Consider the following 20,868-nt stretch of genomic DNA (forward strand, 5'->3'; position numbering starts at 1 on the left):
ACCCCAGCCTCAGAAGTGGAAAATTTCTCTTTTCCTGATATTTCTCTCCCCAGTACTTCTTTCCCTTCTGTTGCTATTACCAGTGCCCTTTACTTCCTACATGAATGCTACAATAGACCAAAATCTCTGGGTGTCATAAATCATAACTGTCCTCCAAGCAGCAAGTACATCATGTAAAAAATACACTCTGAATAAAACTTTCAAGACCTCAAGATCCAAGGTCCATTTCAGAACATCATAGAACAGATGCATGAATTCACTGTGCAAAAACTAGAACTACTCCTTTAATGGGTATAAAAGAACCAGCACGGGGGTTATATTAGTTTTTGCTAAATAGGACTGGTGGAGTAGATTACGGTGATCTTCACTGAAGAGCCAACATTCACACAGAGTTATCACATAAAGGTGTGTAAACACATCACAAAATCACTTCCTATTCCAACCACAGCAGAAACAATGTTACTGCAGATACTGCTTTGATCTAAGTGCTCTCAAACACTAAAACTAGTCACCATATTCATTTTGCTGAAGTGTTCAGCTTTGTATTATTCCTGATGTACTCAAAGTCTGTTTGGTTTTTGAGCAACTACTAATTTGCAAATATTTTATTTATTCTTTGTTAGGCAACACCGCAAAAATGAGTGCTTATAAATAAGATATTAAATCCTTGTTTTGGTGTCCAGCAATTTTCAATGACATAGCCAAACTGACTAAGAACTGCTGCATACCTCATCTCTAAAAATCAGCCTGCTTGTTTAGGTGTCTAAAGGGATGGGGGGGGGGGGGGGGGGAGGAATTTAGGACCTGTTAACAACTGATGTAATTATTACTGGAGGAATACATTTGGAGTACAGAAACCACTTTATTCACCCTACTAAACCCAGAAATATACTCCCTCTTCCTGAACACCATTTATTTGCACTTTCTCTATTTTCAGCCTATTATGGCTGTAAAGGACAAAACCTCTATTTTAGAAAGGATTTAAATATCCTAAGATCTGTGTTCAGTCCACCTGAGAACATAAACTATAATATTGATATCTTCCATGAGAGAAAATTCCAGAATAAATCAGAAAGAAGCAGGTATGGCATCATTCAGATGCAAGGCAAGACATGGTTGCCTATCAACTGTCAGAGGAGGGAATATAAAAAGAAAATATCAAACTGATTTAAACTATCTTCTGGTTTGGACATAAATCCCACATCTTGATTAGGAAGAGCAGTCTAGAAGAGGCCTCCCACAGGAGGAAGCCATATGAGATATGTACTGAATTGATATAACACATCCACATTATGGATATCCCTAATGACCTCAGAACTTTGGTATGTACTTTGAAGCATGTTGACAGAAAAAAAAAAAAAAAAAAGAGGAAGAACATGATGACAGCAGCAGAGAGTTGAAGTTTCATACATTTCCATACTCAAGGAAGACAGTCAAATAAGCTAGGCCAAAGAGTTTCAAAATTAAAAAAGCAAGAATTGCAAATCACAGCTAAATTGTAAGTGCAATCTGTATCACTATGAATTTAAAGCAGGTATATTCACAGTGATCTCAAATTCCTACAATGCATAAACCAAAAAATATAGTGAGAGTAAAAAATATCTTGGGTGAGAATATCTAAATCTGAGATGACTCAAAAACAAGTTAGTATTTGGGTAGTAATGGTCAGTAAAGATCCAGATTTTGAGAAAAAATTAGAACTGGTAAAAGGGGCCAGTTGTTCAGATCCCACTGCTCTGTCTTCTTTACTTAGAGAAGAGCAGATCACTGAAAGAGCAGCACAACTGGAGGATTTGGCAAATTGTCTGGAGAGGATAGGGGGCATACTGAATTTTCCTAGTTCTAAGGACTGTCTATTTTAATATGGCTAATGACATATGCAGCAGTGGATTCCTGCAGGTCTTTTTCTTGCTCTTAGATACCCAACAAGCTTTTTCTGGCTAACAGAGTCCTCAGACACCACTGCTATTCCTACCTTTGCAACTTCAGAAATGTATAACTCAGCATGCTCCTCTCAGAAGCTACTCAAGAGGACCCACAAGAAACTTCAGACTGTGTGGAAGTAGGCTACTTGTGTAATTACTAATGCCATGAGTAATTTCACAAATGAATCATCTGCGCTTTGCAGAGTGCAGTGTGTACATGCACGTGTTTTCTGGTCCAAACAAGGATGCTGCCTTCATCTTCACAGTTCCATATAATTTTGGTAAATGACTAATCCCACAGGTCCTCATTCTATTTGTGATCTATAAAGACAGGGGACTACTTCTACAGAGAATACCAGTGAATCTCAAAGGTATCTTCACTGCTCAGGATCTGGGACCCACCTGACTTTTTTTGTGTGTTTCCTTCTACTTGCCCTATTCAATACCACCACCATTTATCTTCCAACAGGCCTTTATTCCAGACCACACATTTTAGGAACTAGTAATGACTGTAAAACTGTCTTTGGAGCTATTTGAACCTCTGACCTTTCAAACATAAGATGATCTATTACTGTTTTTCTTAAGCAGGTGATGTGCAGGTTCAGAGATAAAAATATCTGAATATCACCATTACTCACTGGCTTATGGCCTTCACTCTTTTAATAATTTCCAGTTAGCAAGCATTATATCACTGTGGTTTTCAGTTACAGTCAAGAGCAACCAAAGACTGAATGAAAACAACTAATTAGCCCGGATCAGTCATTCCATGACTTCCCACAAAGTACCTAGTCTATATAATTTAGTAATTTACAATTATGCAGATAATTAACAATGTTTTCTGAATTTAATAACAGAGAGGATATGTTCCAGATTGGGGGAGGGAAGCAGGTAGATCTGCATTTCTCCTCAAACTAGCGCTGTTATCGGTCATCGGCAAAACTTCTCAGTTGTGAAATCAGAAGTATCCTTTGTCAATGTATGCTTATGAATCTGCTTTAAAATTTTGAATGGGGTCAGTAATAGCAAAATAAGTCTCTACACCTATAACATGCACAGATACATGCACCTTGAGATGAAATGACTATGAATAAAGAACTGTCACCACACCTTTTATTGCTATGCCCTCATCTGCTTGGAGGCACAACCTAGTAGTCAGTAGTTCGGCACTCAGTGGGGAAGATTTCAAAGAAATATGTAAGTAACAGAGACAGAAAAATATCCATCCAGCTGATGAGTCCTGCCTTTTCACTTGTCCTGTTTGTCTTGTTTTTCAATGTATTCCACTCCTATTGGAATCTTATTTCACTAATGCAGAATTTCTCTTCAACTTTCTACAGATTTTTCATAGTTCTGAAATGTTAACAATGTCATCCCTCCTTTCTCTTCTTTCCTTCCTCCCGTATAGAAAAGTTTACATGCCCCCAAGAAAGTCTGAAATTTGGCACCAATTTTCTTCCCTCCCAATATGAACCTATAACATTCAGATGACTGATCAACAGCACTCTCTTTAGTGCAAAGTGAGAGCATGAATAACATCAAGCACTATGGATTTTTTGCTTTCTCCTTAGAAAAGGATATGTGACCTTTAAAACCTCTGTTGGTTTAAGAGCATCAGGAGTTCAAGAGTAGAATTTAAGTCTTCATAAATCATTGCCAGTTTTAAATCCCATTTTGTCTGATCTGAAGTGTGCTAAACATAATTGCACATTGCAAGAAACTAAGAAACACACACTGGGACACTAGTAAATCAATCTTAAGAGACCCTTTAAGACATCTTGAACTAATGTCTCTAACTTTTTATATACTGTTGCTCTGTTTGCAACCTCCACCAGGCATAAGAAATTAGACATTTTTAGGGTTATTAAGCATAACATTTTCACAGCAGATCAGCATGAAGTTATTTGGCTGGGACACAGGTGTTTCTTTAATTGTATAACATTTGGAAAATTCACTGCACTCTGTGACCTTCAGATCACACTCCTACTTGTGTGGTTTTGTAGTCTCACACAAAGTAACAACATAAGGACACAGGTTGTCTCTGGACTTGATTAAGTGTTTTCTTATGTTCCCCTTTATTATGTTTTCAGTGTTTCTGGAAGCAGCTAGCTGTTTCAGTATTCCTGCAACAACATACGTTTAAAGAGCTGGCAACTCCAAGATGGGAAGTTGTGCTAGCTATGAACAAAGACTGTTGCAAAATTCAGACCTATTTTATGCTGATGAGTTGAACAAGATGCAGCAAAATGCTGCATGAGCAAATTTATATATTACATCAACAGCTGAGAGCATAATGATGGAACAGTTCCCACAGCATTTTAATCTTGAAGTGCTGTGGTTCAGCTTTAGCTGCTTTCCAGGTAAGTATTGGGCTGGCAAGTACCTGTTCTCAAAATACTCTAAGTAGAAGTTATATTATGATAGTTATGTTCATGTATCACTAAATCCTGATCAAATGTCTACAGTGGGCTAGGGGAAACCGAAGCTCTAGATTCAGTTCACAGCTCTATCAGCAATGTTCTTCACATCAATTCACACTGCCATGAAGCTAGATAAAATACATGTCATGAAGATTAACTCAGTACAATTTGCAAAGTCTTAGAAATGTTTTGCAAAACATGTTAGATGAGTAATTTATAACATTTCATACAAACCTTCTAATAAAACCCCAAAACCAGATCACTTAAGCTCATCTGAAGAAACTGAGCTAAAGCCACAGAGAAACCAACAAAGAGAAAAAAAAAAAAAAAGAAAAAAAAAAATCAAATGGAGACCTTGCCAACAGGCAGGCAACAGATTAGCTAGATGCAATGAGATATTCCTTAATGAGCTGCTTAGATAGTTTTATAGGTTCACATACAACAAGGCAAGATTTGGCTGAATTCAAGAAGCCTTTCTACCCTTCCCTAAGGTGGTATTTTTCTCCTTTTGAACTTCCGCATATATAGTCTAGAAGGTCTGCACTTCAGACACTTTAGGCCAGACAAGGCCAGCTAAGGGATGAAATCAGAAACAAAACGTCACCATTAGGGCTGTGTAAACCTGACAGTAATGGTGACCCTCGGGAAGAAATCTCACATTTTAATGAGAACTCACAAGAATGAAAAGGTTCAGGCTACAGATGTCACAAAGTAAACTCTTCCTTCTCAGTTACTAGTTAAAAATCAGCACCAAAAAAGAATTACTGAACCTCAAGTCATGACAGCCTGATACATTCTGGCGCTAAGAGCTGTCCCCCCAATTTGAAATGACTAACAAAGACGTTCATTAAGAGTCTTTTTCAATACTATTATGCAAGAACACCAAAACAAATAGAGCATAACATTGAGAGGAAAGATTTGATGAGCAGAAAAGTTACTGAGCCTTCCTGAGGCAGATACAATGTAAAACTACACCTTAATTGTGAAAGAGGCAGCTGAAACATGCCCTATGAACGTTTCCTCTAATGTTTTGCAATAGACAAAAACACGTAATGCCTTTATTAAACAGCATGAAATCTATTTAACGCTTCTTTGAACGCACTAATTAGGTTTTGCATTGTGGAACAGAGTGATACAGTACTAACAGCTCCACTTAAAATGCTCCACTTAAGTTCCATGCTACTACTGATCACACAATGCAACAGAAGTCAGTACATTCTGTGAGAGACAGTAATGAGATTTTTACTGCTACTTTGGTCCCAATATTAAAACACATACACTCTTTTTAATATTAGGAACAAAATATTGACTTGCAGGAACTTAACAGCCAGTGGAACTCTCTTCTCCAGTTTGTTACCTTTAAAGGACAAACACTACTTCAGAACACAATTTAGCCTGAATTCTGAAAACTGTGAAGTACACGCTCAGTTTTATGTCTCCTTGAACTCATTGCATTCCATGAGTGCAGATGAGTTAACTCATGCACCTGAGGTTAAAAACTTTCATAGTTTTGAAGCTTTCAGCTCCACTGTCTCCTTGATGAAGTTTTGAGATAGCAACAAAAGGAAATTCAATGTTTAAATATTATTATTTTGTCTGCCAAGTAAATACAAAAAGGCAAGTTCAGAAATGCTGTATTTAACATATGTTATCTAAATAAATAAATCATCCTAAGACATTGTAACAAACAATGGGCCATTGCTGTGCTGATTTAGGTAACAATGCAGTTGTATTTTTATTCAATATACTAAAGATTAAATGCAGGATGAAAATGTTTTAAAATGGAGTCTTCATGGTTGGAAAGCTGCAACTTCCACTTCTTTCATGAAGCAGCTGCCTTGATGTGGGGGAACCTATATTACAAGCTTCTGTGAGTTGTTACAGAAAGGGGGGTGGCAGAACTTGCCCAAAATCCGAGATACATTAATAGAGTTCTGCCCAGGCAGGTGAGCCTGCCTACACACACACAAAAACCACCAAACCCTAAACTCATATCAGTCTCCTTTAAGCATACAGTCCCAAAGGAGGTTAAATGTTCCTTCAAATATGAACAATTAAATTGCAAAGACATCAGTGCAGCCTATGGTAACATTGCACACAGATTCCTGCTGACTCTTCACAGGAATGCACCTAGCGGTGATTGTGGCTTTGTGTTCAGAACAGAGTACTCTGGTTTACTGCTACCTGTGTTCCTGTTAGCTCTAAATACATGTTTCTGCCCATACATGGAAAAAGAACATCTTCAGTTCCCTCAGGTTTTGGATGGTTTGTTTTTTGTTGTTTGGGGGTTTCTTTGATGAAAACAAATCAATGGAGCTATTAGTAAATGAATATTATGAAATCTGAGAGAAGTATCAATAAATCATTCTGTGTATAGAAAATCAGTAAGTTCCTTAATGTTTATCTAAATGTTTATGTGTAAGTAAAAAACATAGTAGAGTCTCAAGACTGACAGTACTGGAAATACAAACAGTACTGAATATTAGATAATATGGCTTTGACTGTTAAGATTTATTTTATCAGTCTGAACTTTAACCTAGAACTCAATAAAATCCATATTATCTTCTCATAAACCTTTCCTGGCATTCAGGTTTCAAATATGTCCTGAACATGACCTGGGTGTCGGACACAAACAATAATCCTTTCTGGAAGCAATACAATAAGCTAAAAAAAAGGGATAGGAGGGTTGATCATGCAAAATTCTTCCCCATTCTGATGTATTTTTATAGGAAACGCCCATTTTCTCCCTGTTTGCAAGGGACTGCCAAGGCCTACATGAAGTTCACTCACCTTGTTTCAACCATATTGTACTAACTTGTGTGGCAGCTGCACCTGCTTAATGAAAACAGGGCCTCTCGGCTGCTGAAGTATAGCAGCTCCTAATTGCCTTTGTTCTTGGAGCTTCGTGGTAGTTGGGGCCTTTGGCTAATGGGAACCGCTCTTGACCACAGGTCAGTTTGGGCCTGGGTATAGATGGAGTCCCTGGGGGGAGCCATTTGGAGCTCGTTCCCTGGAGCAACATGCTGCGGTCAAGGACTCTCCCTTTGGGTCGGAACGCTGCCCACGTAATCTCCTGGAGGTGACTTGGGCTGCTCTGAGAAGGTCCTCAAGGTTGAGAGCCCTCACTTGTTAGGTGAGTGAGAGAGCGTTTTGGGTTGCTGTTAAACTCTGGGAGGTGGTGCTTTGTTCTGTGTTTTGGGTTGTTGTTAAACCCTAGAGAGTTTAAAAAAAGCTCACCTCCATGCCTCCCTTATGGTGCAGATGAGTGCTACCACAGGTGATATTACCAACCCAACCATAACCCTCTCTCTCTGGACTTAAGCACCTCCATACTTATAAGTCTATGATTAATATGGTGTTAACTGACTTTATGGATAAGGGATTCTACGCTTGCAATTAAGTCATCACAGACATAATCATGAGCTGTCAGACTCTTTGTCCAACATGTGAATAAATGCTTTCAAGCATTCACAACCTGTCTGGAGACTTTCTGCCTCAAGTGTTCTACTCCAGTACATTTGCCAGAGACTCCTGAAAGGAAGAATTAGAACAAGCAGCACTGAAATAACACACAGCTCCTTGTCATTACTCCATTCCCTCCAGGTAGGAGAGTTATGGCCTACACAAGAGGGAAAAGTGAACATGTCCCATCACAAAACTACCATAGAAATAGCAAGAATAAAGACAGATAGGCTCTAAAGAGAGTAAAAAAATACACATACAGTGTCAAACTTCCACTATCCCACAGGATACTAAGCAAACATCTTCAGCTGAATGTCTCAGTTACAACAACAGATCCAAGAGGAGAGAAAAATGTCAATCATAACAACAAAAGAAGCTCTTGAAAATACAAACCAAGACAAGAACTATCATAGGAACAGAAGAGTATCTCATCTGTGTGGGTGTTTCTTTTACTTAGTATCAAATTGTATCTCACCACGCATTTGCATCTGTAATATGAACTTAATTGAAAAGTTATTCCATTAATAAAAGGCCTTTTTTAATCAGGGTTATTTTCATGTATTATAAAATATATATATATAAAAATATACATTGTAAACCGTAATATATTATAAATATTTTATATCTATAATATAAAAAATATAGATGGCTAAATCACATCTCTACTTCAAAACCAATTTTTAATGTTAAATGTTATTGGAATTTTCCTTATTCTTATCAACTCATACAAACTGGCTTGCATGAGAGCAGATCTTTCTTCTCATCACATTAATACTCTTCTATAATTGCTTTAGCAGTTACACTTTAAGAGCTTAAGGTGTCACCTCTGCTACTTCAAACATCATGAGTCAAAAACTTGATCTGCTGACCGAAAGTTTTGATTTTCATGAAATAACTTTTCCAAAAGTAGATGTATACATTGGGAAGTTTTCTGTTCCAGGACTTGATTTTTGGTCTAAATTAAAGTACTGGAAATGTAATTACCCTACACTTTTTTTTTCCCCCCCCCCTAAGGATTTGAAAGAAAAAAAAAAGTACTTGTAATACCAATGGAAAAACATGACAGAGAAAATAGATGTGACCTTTCTAGCAAAGCAAGATTTGCTGCTGATTAGTCTGTCCCATTCAGTATTCAACCACAGTCAATAATCTTTCTTCTCTGCTGTAACATAGTCTCTGCACTTTGTCCTTTCAAGACTCCTCTGGGAAGGAAGAAGTTCCAATATTGTCAATTCCTGTTCAGTTTAGTGCTCCTCATTAAACCTCAACTTCTTGAATCATGTGGTAACAAGGAATTATTTGCTTTCACTAGAAATGCTTTAGGACTAAACTTTCCTAAGTTTTCCAAGTGCACTAGTTTTAACTCTTAGGAATTTAAAGACACATTTTTCAAGAGTCTGACTAAAATGTTTTGAAGGTCACTGTTAGGGAACTCTTTTGGCAAGTCCAATATAACCTACCCTTTCCCTTCCCTCCCCAAGTCTGTAGTTATCATAGCTAAAAAGCAACAGTATTGTCAAAATGTTAAGTACAGAGCAGCAAAAGTCATACTAAACTTCTAAACAACCAGCTTAATTAAGTGGTATACACAAGTAAACAAAGAAGTCTGTAATGTTTTCTTAGATTACTTTATTTGCTCCTACCCCTATTCCCAAACAACAAATATGTAGGAACGTTTCAAAAAACATAGTTTAAATCACAGATATTTGACACCTTTCTGAAGACTTCCACTTTATAGTAATTATTGTGTATTATCCAAACTGATATAATTTAAGCACTTGTTTATATCTAAACACCAGCTTTTAAGAAAAAAATCTCAAAATAGCTGGCTTGATCCTCTCAGCAACTGAGCTGGGCTGCTGCACAGGAAAGATGCAGCACAGAGAGTTTTTATTCTGCTCTTGCAGAAGCTGTCAGAACATAAGTATTTTCTATGCTGTTTCTCTAGTACACGTTCCTCTAGGAATCTTAAATCAATTGTGAACTGACACAGCACGGTAAAATTCTACCTTACCTCCCTTTCTCCCGCTGTTAGGAAGCCATGGCAGAAGAGAAAAAGATCCTCCTGACCTCAACATTGACCCCAGTCACTTTACATCAACAAGTGTTCCCATAAAAGGAAATCTCCACTGGCCCTTTACAGCAAGGATTCATCTTATTTTAAGAGCTGGAGTTATTGGGGAAGGAAGGCCTTTTGTTTTAACTGATTAAAAAACGTAAAAGGGAACATGATATGAAGTTATCCAGTATCTCCCTCCCCCTACCAATTTTTCAGTCAAACCCTCTTTTCCCATCTCCTGTATACATGAATAACTTATTTCACTTGGCTTTTTAACTTTAGCCTCCCCAGAAGAGCAATGTATTTTCATGTCACTGAAATACAGGATAAAGAAATCTGGATCCAGCTTATAATGTTAGAGGAATATTGCACTAGGTTTTGCACACTTGCCTAATTGAAATATGTGTTTCATCTCCAGTTCTAGTCAAGTAGCTGAAGAGGTGAATCAGTGGCTAAGATTAAAGGGTGTGCATACATGGTTAAGAGATTTTACTCAATCCCAAACCCATTCCAGCATTCATGCTAACACACCAAATTTGTGCTAATATTTGACATCTTAATATGTACCATATCATCCACACAAAGTTACACCCAACACACCAAAGGAAAGACAGTAATTAACTGCTGAGAAGCAGCAGTTGCCTTAAATCATCTTGCAGCTAGTGAAGCTAACAGTTAAGCATTGAACTCGGTGTCCACATTTCACAAAGCCAGTGGTTAGCATTAGGTCTAGAGTGTTGATCTACTTTCTCCACTGGAATCCTTCATGCATGCTGGACTTAAGCCTACATATGCACCAAAAGATTTACATATTCTTACAAGTTATATTAAGGCTTCACTAGGTTGCCTTTGTAAAGGTATTCTGAAAGCACTGAGCCCAGCAGCAGTGGCTCTAAGGAATATCAGAAGTGATAGAGCAACAATACCAAAGCATCCATATGACATTGGTGGGCTAAGTATAAAATCAGCCCATAAACTGTCCTGTAGAACACATCTTTTCATACTGCAGAACCAACAGATCCTGTTAGTTTGACAGCTGGGACCAAAGGCAGTCTGAACTCCTTCAACACATTAGCACAGATACTGTTGGACAAGTGGACATAACTCAAAACCACAAACTACTGGCCTGTTCAAACCTGAGCATCTCCCCATTGTTTTGAACACAAAAAGGTTTGTACAGCCACCTACTCCCTTGAATATGAAATATTTTGAAATCTATACAAAGGATTCATGACAAAAAGTACCACAGCTAGGCATGGAGGTTTGCAGGATGTGACTTCCAGGCTACACATGCAAATATTACTCTATCCACATGTACGTTAGACCACAATCCAGTTACATGAGAGCAGACTACTTCTCAAATAATAAAACATATTATGGTATTTTTTTTCATGAATTGCAGATTTGATTTTTTTTTTTCTTTGTTTTTAAGACTCAGGCTATATTCTCATACATAATAACAAGAGTGGGCATGGCTTAGCTTAAAAGAATTTCTGGTATTCATGAGCTTAAATACTGGCCTAGAAATGCAACAGGCTGCTTCTTTATTTAAAACATAAATTTTTTGAGTGTCTACAGGAAAAATCACAAATACATAAATTTATGTTTCAAACCAAGTATAAAACATACTGTGGTGGTTACCAGCAATATCCATCCTGCATGATTTATTCATAAACAGTGTAAGACCAGATAATCCATAACACTGCAAACAAACGTGGTCTGGTTTCATTCACATCCTCCATGCAAACAGATGCTTATCATATTTCTCTCAAAATAAAACAGATGTTCCACTGTTAAAATCCTGGGGATACAGGTTAAGAAAATTGCAATTTACAGTAGGTAATAGTATGAATATTTACTAGCATTACATGAAACATTATGTTTTTAATCAAAAACAAGACTGTAAAATCAGTCATTGCGATCACCCATCAGTTATGTTTTATTCTTGGCTTGTATCTTTACTAACATATTCATTATTTTAATGACAATTGTGGATGGCTGTGAAAGTACTAGGAAATATCAAAAAGTACCATCAAAAATAGACTCAAGATTTATGATTAACTGTATAATGCAGAGGTTTTAGAGCAATAACCCAAAGTAGTAATGAAAAACTTAGTTTTGCAGTTTTTATAAAGGTGGCCAAATCATTAAACAAACAATTAGTGCTTGCAGCTCTTCTAAGCTCTCTCAGGGACATGAACTTGAACACAGTCCAGAAGTGACTGAAAATCATTCCTCGCTTTTACGGTAGCCTTTGCAAACCCCATTTAATAAAATCACATCATTCTGGTTTTGTTCTGAGCAAGCACTTTGTACTAATTTACCAGTCTGAGCTGGATAAAGGCCTTGAAATAAAGAGAAAAGAAGTAATTGTCCTTTGAGACAGCAAAGGCTTTCTAACATGACCACAGTAGATGAAGATGACCTGACAGAGAAAAAGGAAAAAGCACTTCCTTGATACAGCATCTCATAACTCTATTGGCAAGAAAGGGAAAAAAAGCAAGTGCTACTGTAGCAGTAACACTGTGGGTAAGCTTTAAGGACCAGGCATGAGAGATCAGTATATAACTAAGGCAACTATTCTCTTTTCCTCACACACATTCTATATAAAGCTAATTATACAGAAGTATTTCTGTTGTTTCTAACACAGCTACAAAGCACACAGGATATTGCACTTTGCAAATCAGGGGGACTTAGGTATTTACCAATACTGACAGAAGTGGTAAATACTGAAGTGCCAGGTTCATTTGGATTCCTCACAGGAAAGGAGGAGTCTTGACCTGAAATATAGATAGTTACAAACAGAACACAGCCATAGAAAGTTACCTACGAGACCTTTATAGTAAAACACCTCCCCACCCAAAATTGGCTCTGCTCTCTTCCTGCCCCCAAGTCTGATGGCAAAAACTATCGTGGCAGTTGCTCAGGATACTAATGGCTATAATGAAAAAGATGCTGAGGTGACAACGCATCTTGTTCTTACTCCATCAGCCAGAAGAGTGCCAGCTAATTGAAAAAATGAAAAAAATACAGCACCATAAGACGCAGTATTAGGAATAAGGTATGGATGTTGTAGTATGAATATGTAGCAGATTAATTACCAGGGTCCATATCAGCCTCCAGCTGCATGAATACAGCTTTTAGTTATTAGTGAACACCTTAGAATGAATCTTACCAGCCCTTGCATCTATGCTGCACTAGAAGTATATGAATTGAGCAGTATTATTCATATAATCAACTTTATAGGCTGCTGGTAATTTTCAAGATCCAAGTCTACATACACTCTTTAAGCACCCAAACAACATTGTATAAAAGAGACAGATAAAATACACATAAAAATATCAAAATAGTAACGTTCACTCAGATTTTAAAAATTAACTTCTTGGTGCTATGAAATTTTGACCAGTGTCAGATATCCAGAAGGGAACAAGGACCAAAAACTGTAGAGCTGGAGGGGAAAGTGAAACCACCAACTCAGCTAAATAAGAAGATGCAAAGGACTTACTAGAATAAGCAGAAATAATAACACTTTTGACTCAGTTCTACCATGAACAGATGAGAATAGAATTGATATTAAAAACAATGTGCTTGTTCAATATTCTTAGCTTTTCTGAATAGCTGAGACAGCAAGATGCTAAAGGCTACAGCCCTGGCTAAAAGCAACTCCGGTGGCTACTAGAAAACACATCATCAAAATCACCAGTTTTGGAAGTAATTAAAGCAAGTTTCAAAACTGTGTATAATGAGTACTATACAAAGTTACATCAAAACCATGGCAATGTTGTATAAATAATGAGGAGAAATCTCACTATTTAAAACAAAACAAGAAATCTTTTTAAAATAAAGAGGATTGATTGAAATAAGCTAAATAAAACTAGCTGTGATGAGAAAGAGAGTTTACTATGGATATGAAACAAGCAGAATCCTGATAGTGAAGCTATATGAAAAACTTGCTTAAACAGATAAAAATGCTAATTTGATTCAAGTTCTTTTATGCCCCACCTATTACTGATATAGGAAAACAAGCATAAAGACTGAGAGCAGTACATATATTTAGTATTAGCACTAGTAAATTATGCAATATACACCAGAAATTTGACCACTGTTAAAACTTTTAGACATTTAAAATAATTTTCAGATGTAAAAACTTTAAGATGCTTAAATTAGCTCAGCCCATCAAGATCTGTGACCCTTTTGATATTAATAGTCACTTAATCCAAATTGCAAATTTATAACTAGCCATTACACACCTTAAAGTCCTAAAAATACCAAGAAACTATATAATTGAGAGTTACATGCAGACATTTTCATTTTCCCTATTTCTGGCTAAAAAGTACAAAACTGTTGGAATGCAATGAAAACTGAAGTCAGTTCCAAATGAGGACTTCCACTCAACGTGTGGATAGATCACATAAATAGTGAAAACTCTGAAAATATTAAAAAAGAGGAAAAGGGAAATTAATGCTCCCTGCCTGAAATTTTAATGCCATTCTGTGTGCTCAGACCAACTGATTTCATACCTCTTGGTCAAACGGTACCACATTATTTCTCTGATAATACTGCACATCATCTGAATACTATTTAAGTTACTTTCCAGCTACTTCACATAAACTTTTTCTTTATGTTGTTAACATACTAAATAATATGTAATACAAGTACTTAAATAAACCTTTAATTATTTAAATTATATTTAACAATAATAATATATTAAGAAAATATTTGCTACTTGCATTTGCTACTTTTTTTTTTACTGACAGGTAACAGTGATCTCTAGACACTGTGTAGAAGAAAGTATCTACTAAGTTTTGTTACTAGTGTTCATGTAGATCATGATCTTATGAACAAACAAAGAATTAATTCATTTGAAGTAACAAATACAGATATAAAATCTCTTTACTACTCAGTCTAAAAAAGCTATAGTCTGTTTTGTTTAGATTTTCTGAAAAAAAGCCATGAACGTTATTAGCACATGTCAGAAAAGAATCTCTGTGCAGATCACATAAATCTGCCCTTCAAGTTGAGAAGACTTAGACATTGGTGTAATTTTAAGTGAAAGGACTTCACTGTACTTTTTACAATGCATTCCAAGTTATTTAGTAAATACTTTTGTCTTGAATCTAACTTGTACAATATTCTCAGATCTTTCATGTCTTTCATGAGTATATGCAAAAGCAGAAAATTGAGATTATTATTTTTAATATAGCCCTTCCTACTTGAACAATTAAATGATAAAGCCTTTTTTAGATAAAAAGTGAAACATTAACATAATCTTTAAAGTATTTTTGATAGGGAACTCTTCATTTTGTTTATTTTCAAAATTTAAAACATAAATTGCACTCTCCAAGACTTTGAAGCTCTTCTCGTTCATAAGAAAAAGGAATGATTGGTCCAACACATTAGATTAGATCAAATACAGACATGTACTGTGTGGCAAAGATCAAGGATCATAGGAATAAGCATCTTGCCTGAAGTTATTATAGGTCTTGGATAATTTTTACCAGGTAGTTAAGTACGTACACGCATCTAACATCCTTATTGTAAGGGTTACATACTTAAAGGATTTCTGAGAAAAGGCAATTGAAATATCCATAACAGACTGCTACAAAACCTGTCCTTTGTTGAAATTAATGAGAATTGAGTTGTTACTGTCTGTTTGCACAGGTGACTTAAGTTTTGAAATCCAAAGGGAAGTTTTCACACAAATGCAATTTAAAAATAAAAATAATAATTCCAGTCTTTTCCTTAATACAGTTTAAACTGCAAGTTCAGTTTTAGAAATGTAAATAGTCCCTAATATTAATCTATATACACTCCTTTTATTGAATCTAAGAGCAGGCTTGTGTTTGCAGTTCCATATGATTTAAGGCAACCCTATTCCATCTTGACCCCCATCAAAACAAAGTTCAGATTCAAGCTAATTCCTCTTACAGAATTCCTGTCCTTGGAGAGTCGTCTGGCTTACCCCACACCCAAAGAGGGTTGCAAACTGACATGCACTAAATGATTAAGCACAAATTTCTAGCAAGTTTATGAAATAGCATAGGCATGTGAACTCAGGTTAAACCCTCCTTGACATAAGATTTCATACAAATGCTTTTTGAAATCCAGCACAAAGATCTGAGACTTGAATGATAATTTTCAGGATGTAGTAAATCAAATACAAACCAACTTTAGAACTCGAAAGGTGTTCTGCTTAAGAAAAAGAATTTTCATTCTGTACCTTGCATTACTCCTCTTTTTATATCTCAAATTCTTTACCCATCCATGTTACTGAGCATTTTTTAAATTTTCATTTTAATAAAATGCTCACCTTTGGGGAAAATGTAACTAAAAAAATCACCCAGTAAATATTTCAGTTATGAGTAACTGAAAATCCACGTATAACAGAACCTGAACTACAGTTACTGTCACCACTTTGTGCTATGCAAGTATCAAAAAAAGTTTTCACAGATTCAGCTACATACTGGCACAACAGTCTAATCATGGTGGCTTAACTGTAAAACATGAAATGTAAGTAATAATAATAATGTTAATATTTCCGTCAGTAATTTTTTTATTTACTATAAAGTAACATCTAAATTTTAGAAGAACAGGCACATTTCAAAATATTATAAGGATTGAACTGGGCAAGTATGTTTCTTACATCTGGGAACTTGTAAATAACACACACCTATCTACTGACGGAGTTTTAGTATTTGACATATCCTACTAAAGGCACTGAAGAGCATACACATAGTTTAGAAGTAAGGTCAGCATCTTTAAATTAGGATAGTAATAGTGCTATTTAGAAGAATGTAAAAGTTTCTTCTGTTAATTACCCTGCTATAAGGAATTATTTGTCAAACCGTTTCTTGTAGCACCTTTCAAAAAATCGAATGCAGTAGATCACTTTAAGCTATAACATAAGCCAGCAAGTTCAGATGCATTTCCAAGATACAGCTGTCAAATATTAGTCCAGACTTCCCAGGAAAAATCAATCAATTTCTACACAGCTTAAGACATTACAAGAGACACTACAAAATAAAAAAAAAAAAAAGGAAAGATACATACATATATGTGGACTAAATTATGAGCCCTGTTGCAGGACTATATTGGGGAGGTTGAGGGAAGAAAGTGGATTATGGGAAGATTCGTCTCTTACAAGTGGGATAAAGTGAAGTTTTGACTGAGGGCCAGGACAAGGAAAAGAAAGGATAGGAGAGACATTGTAATCTGCTCTAGATTGGTCACCCAGGATGCTCCCCACTTGACTTCACCTATACACCAGAAGCCCTATAAAAAATATAAAGGTATAATGTGGCCACTCATCAAAACAATTTTCTTGGGAACTATTTAAATCGTGTATGAGAAATTTCTCTTCATCAAGTGAGATACATAAAAATAATAATGTAATTACTTTGTTGGCACTTTTTCTCTCTATTTCAGCAAGCTTCTGGTGTTTTTTAAGAGATTGCTATATAGTAAAATATTTCTTTTATCTGTTCTGAACCTCCACATGTACAAGTCCCAAAACTTTTCCAACTTTTGGCCAGCTGAAATCTGATGAAATACCACTGACATTATAAAGATCCTTTTCCTTCCCTTTGGCTTCTCCAACATATCTTAAATTGAGTTCAATATACATTCCAATGTTAATTTTAAGAATTATAAAAGCTTTCTCTTTTTATAGTTTCAGATATACGTTAAAATTTCTAAGAAACTTCAGTATCTGAAGATAAAAATTTCCAAAGTTCAGAAGCAAGCATGTGTATATGCAACTCAGCATAAAGACCAGGAGTATTTGGAAAAAACAATTCTTTATTTTGACTGATTCCAAATACTGGAAAAATGAAATTTGAGTCAACCTTCACTTCAAACTTTTGAAATGCTTTTTTGTCGTTATTAATGCTTCAATTCAGAGGCAGCAGCATTATCTGTGTTTACAATATTAGCTTCCATAGGGACATACAAGGAGAAAGCTAGAGAAAGTACCTGACATGTTTTGTATTATGTACTGATACTACGTACCACTTACACAGTACTTTCCAAGAAGGATAACCAGTTCCATTTTAATGCACAGTTTTTATATGTAACATAGCACAGAAATAAATTTATGTCACTTATTTGCTTAATTCAGCATATTCCTGTATACTTCCAATTTAAAATTACTATTTCCTAATTTCTAATTTTTCTTTTTTTTCAATATATTTTGCTCACTAGCTGTTAATACTGAGGTGGATAAAGAGCTGCTGAATGTGTGAGGTGATGAAAGATTCTTTGACACCTTATGTGTATAATACAGTTAGCTATTGTTATAAAATTGGTCTTGAAATAAATATTTAATCCAAATTATTATTGGGGTACAACCTTTAAAAAATGATCAAAGCGCATGTGTCTGCTATATTTCTGATATGATTTTTTAAAGACATACACAGGCAAAAGAATCTTAAACAATCTGACTTAATCCTAACATTTATTCCCAGTTTAAGATTTGTGTAATAGCCTGAGGAATTGCTTTCTTAACTCTTCAGTAATAAAGAATCAAGAAACAGATATTTTTTTCAATTTCATTCCATTACATTTTATGTCTACATTTAGATGTATCTGGGAAAATCTGAAAACTGACACCAGTGTGAGAGTCCCCAGGGATTCACAAATACAATTTCCATGCCACTCTGAAAACCGAGAAAAAAAATGGAAAATGTGAGCTGTTATAAATTTGAGCTAATCTCCTCCTGCCATAACCTAAAATGATCGTCAGCAGTCAGGTAATCTTCTGGTATTCAACAGCATAAGACTAGCTTGTCTATGTGAGCCTCAGTGGCTGGTAAGAATATCAGTAACTCCTAAAATGCTTGCACAAGTAAATTTCTTTGCAACATTTCAATTCTGCAGCTGCTTGCTTACCTAAGAGGAAAAAAAAAAAAAAAAAAGCAGCTGCAGTTTAGAATGCCTGATATCGGCAAGCTTATTTTCAGGGTTCAAAATAAAGCAGCTCCAATGTTATGCTGAAGGTCAGTGACACAAGACTAGTAAACATCTCCAGTAAGCATGCTTTACTGTTCTATTTATGTATCCTAAAATATCATTGATTATGTAAAAAGAAATCCAACCTCATCCAATCCCCAGGAGGGCATGAGGAAAAAAAATGTTTGAATCTGTCAAGGTATTTTTCGATTGGTTCCATTTTCCAATGCACTGTACATCCTAAGTCTTATCGGAAGTTGATGGGATTTTAGTTTCCTGTGAAAACAAGGTCATTAAAAAATTTCAGCTAAGGATAAAAGGCAAAGATGATTATTTCAAGATATGTTAAACACAAAACTGATTACTATGATACCACTATTTTAAACTCTGAATTTCAGAATTCCAGCTATATTGCTATGGTTTCTAAAAGCTTAATTTTATTTATATGCAGAAATTTAAGCTCACATTATGTGGAAAAAAAATAAAAACCAACAAAAAACCCCAACAAACCCACAATCAAACTAACCACTTTCTTATTTATACAAACTAGGAATGCATGGTTTGTTTGTGTTTTTATAACCTGATATTTAAATAGAAATATTCTATGAAATTTGTCAATGAACCCACACATTAATGTTTCTAAGTCAGTCATATGGCTGTATATCTGAAACAGTAACACTGTAAATCCTACTCTTTTCCAAGTCTGTTTGTCTTTAACCACCAGCTGCTGGAATGAAGACATAATTTTTCTGACATACCTGTGTAAGTTTCCTGCTTTTTAAGAAAAATTTTAAAATTAACCTGAATATAGATTTCTTTCTGAAATTGTAATATAAAGGAAAGAATCCTACATAAGAGGTTTTTTGGGTGTGGGGGAGAGGGTATAATTTTGTTTTAAAAGTTTTGGGGTTAGCTTCAAGATCTCAGGGTTAAAGATCTCTTCATCAATTTTGAAATAGTGTCAAAATCATATTTCAGGTAATTATTCTATTTTGTCAAACCCTATTAAGCTGCTGTTGATATTCAGTTTGATATGACCTTTCATTTCCTGTAGTGTTGTCAATGCTTCTATAGAGTGTGAACTTACACATCCTTAGTAGATATGATGATACTGATTTGGTGGACAAATTAATTCATGGGTCTTAGTAATGCTACAGCAGTATACACAAGCAGCAGTCTTACAATGCAGACATCAGGAACCTCCTGTTAAAGCTAAATAATGAACTAAAACCATTTAGGCCAGACTAAAATGACAGCAATACTATGGTGAAAGAGATGAGGTTTACCATCGGTTGTACAGGGGCATTTTTTAAAATCACTTGTGCTCCATATGATATGTGCAGCAGTTTAGCAATTCCAACAAAATTTTAGAGAACTCTTCTCATTATTACACATGGATAATATACACCATTTACAGAAATTGTAATTTTTCTCCCTGATCAGGAATTCAGGTGTTGGGATTTGTTTTAAACAAATAACTGGGCTAGCGCAGTGTTGTTAATGTTTTGACATCACTGTTCTGCTCATCTCTGAAGCCAGGTGGTCACTGGTCATGAAAGATCATGACAGTCTCAGGTGGCACCATAAGCAATGTTTCAGAAGAGAGAAGTAACTTAAAAAAAAAAAAGTGTTGAAGTAACAACAGGCAGTATGATCATCAGACAAAAGTGACTTCAAGATAGAATAAGAAGGAGTTGAGAAAGACAACAACAGAACAAGAATTATAAAGATTCATGTAACCGAAAAGAAATATCAGTAATTATGATGACCATCTTATTGTTCCTATATGAAGGCCAGTACTAATCTTCTTGGCTGCAACTTCCCAGAAAGCATATACAAGACTACAATTACTGACTTTTTCTTAAGCAAAGAAACACTGAAAGCCAGAGAAGTCCTGGGTCAGGCAAATCTCTCCCCAAGTTGCTGAAGTAATCAGTGCTCTGAAATAGATAAAATTATAGCATTAACTCTTGACTCCACTATTATAAAAAGCATTTAATAGAGGACTGTCATCTCTGGCTAAGGACGCTATGCTTCTAATCAGCCAAGATCGATTAGG

At 35.6% G+C, this 20,868-nt stretch overlaps 1 protein-coding gene across 2 annotated transcripts in view; it reads right to left on the reverse strand.

Moving 5' to 3' along the window:
* Positions 1 to 20,868, reverse strand: part of LRMDA (leucine rich melanocyte differentiation associated) — a 688,525-nt gene that overhangs the window by 39,014 nt on the left and 628,643 nt on the right. The gene's annotated exons all lie outside the window — the stretch shown is intronic.

Source organism: Athene noctua, chromosome 5 (genome assembly GCF_965140245.1).
Source record: "Athene noctua chromosome 5, bAthNoc1.hap1.1, whole genome shotgun sequence".
NCBI lineage: Eukaryota > Metazoa > Chordata > Aves > Strigiformes > Strigidae > Athene > Athene noctua.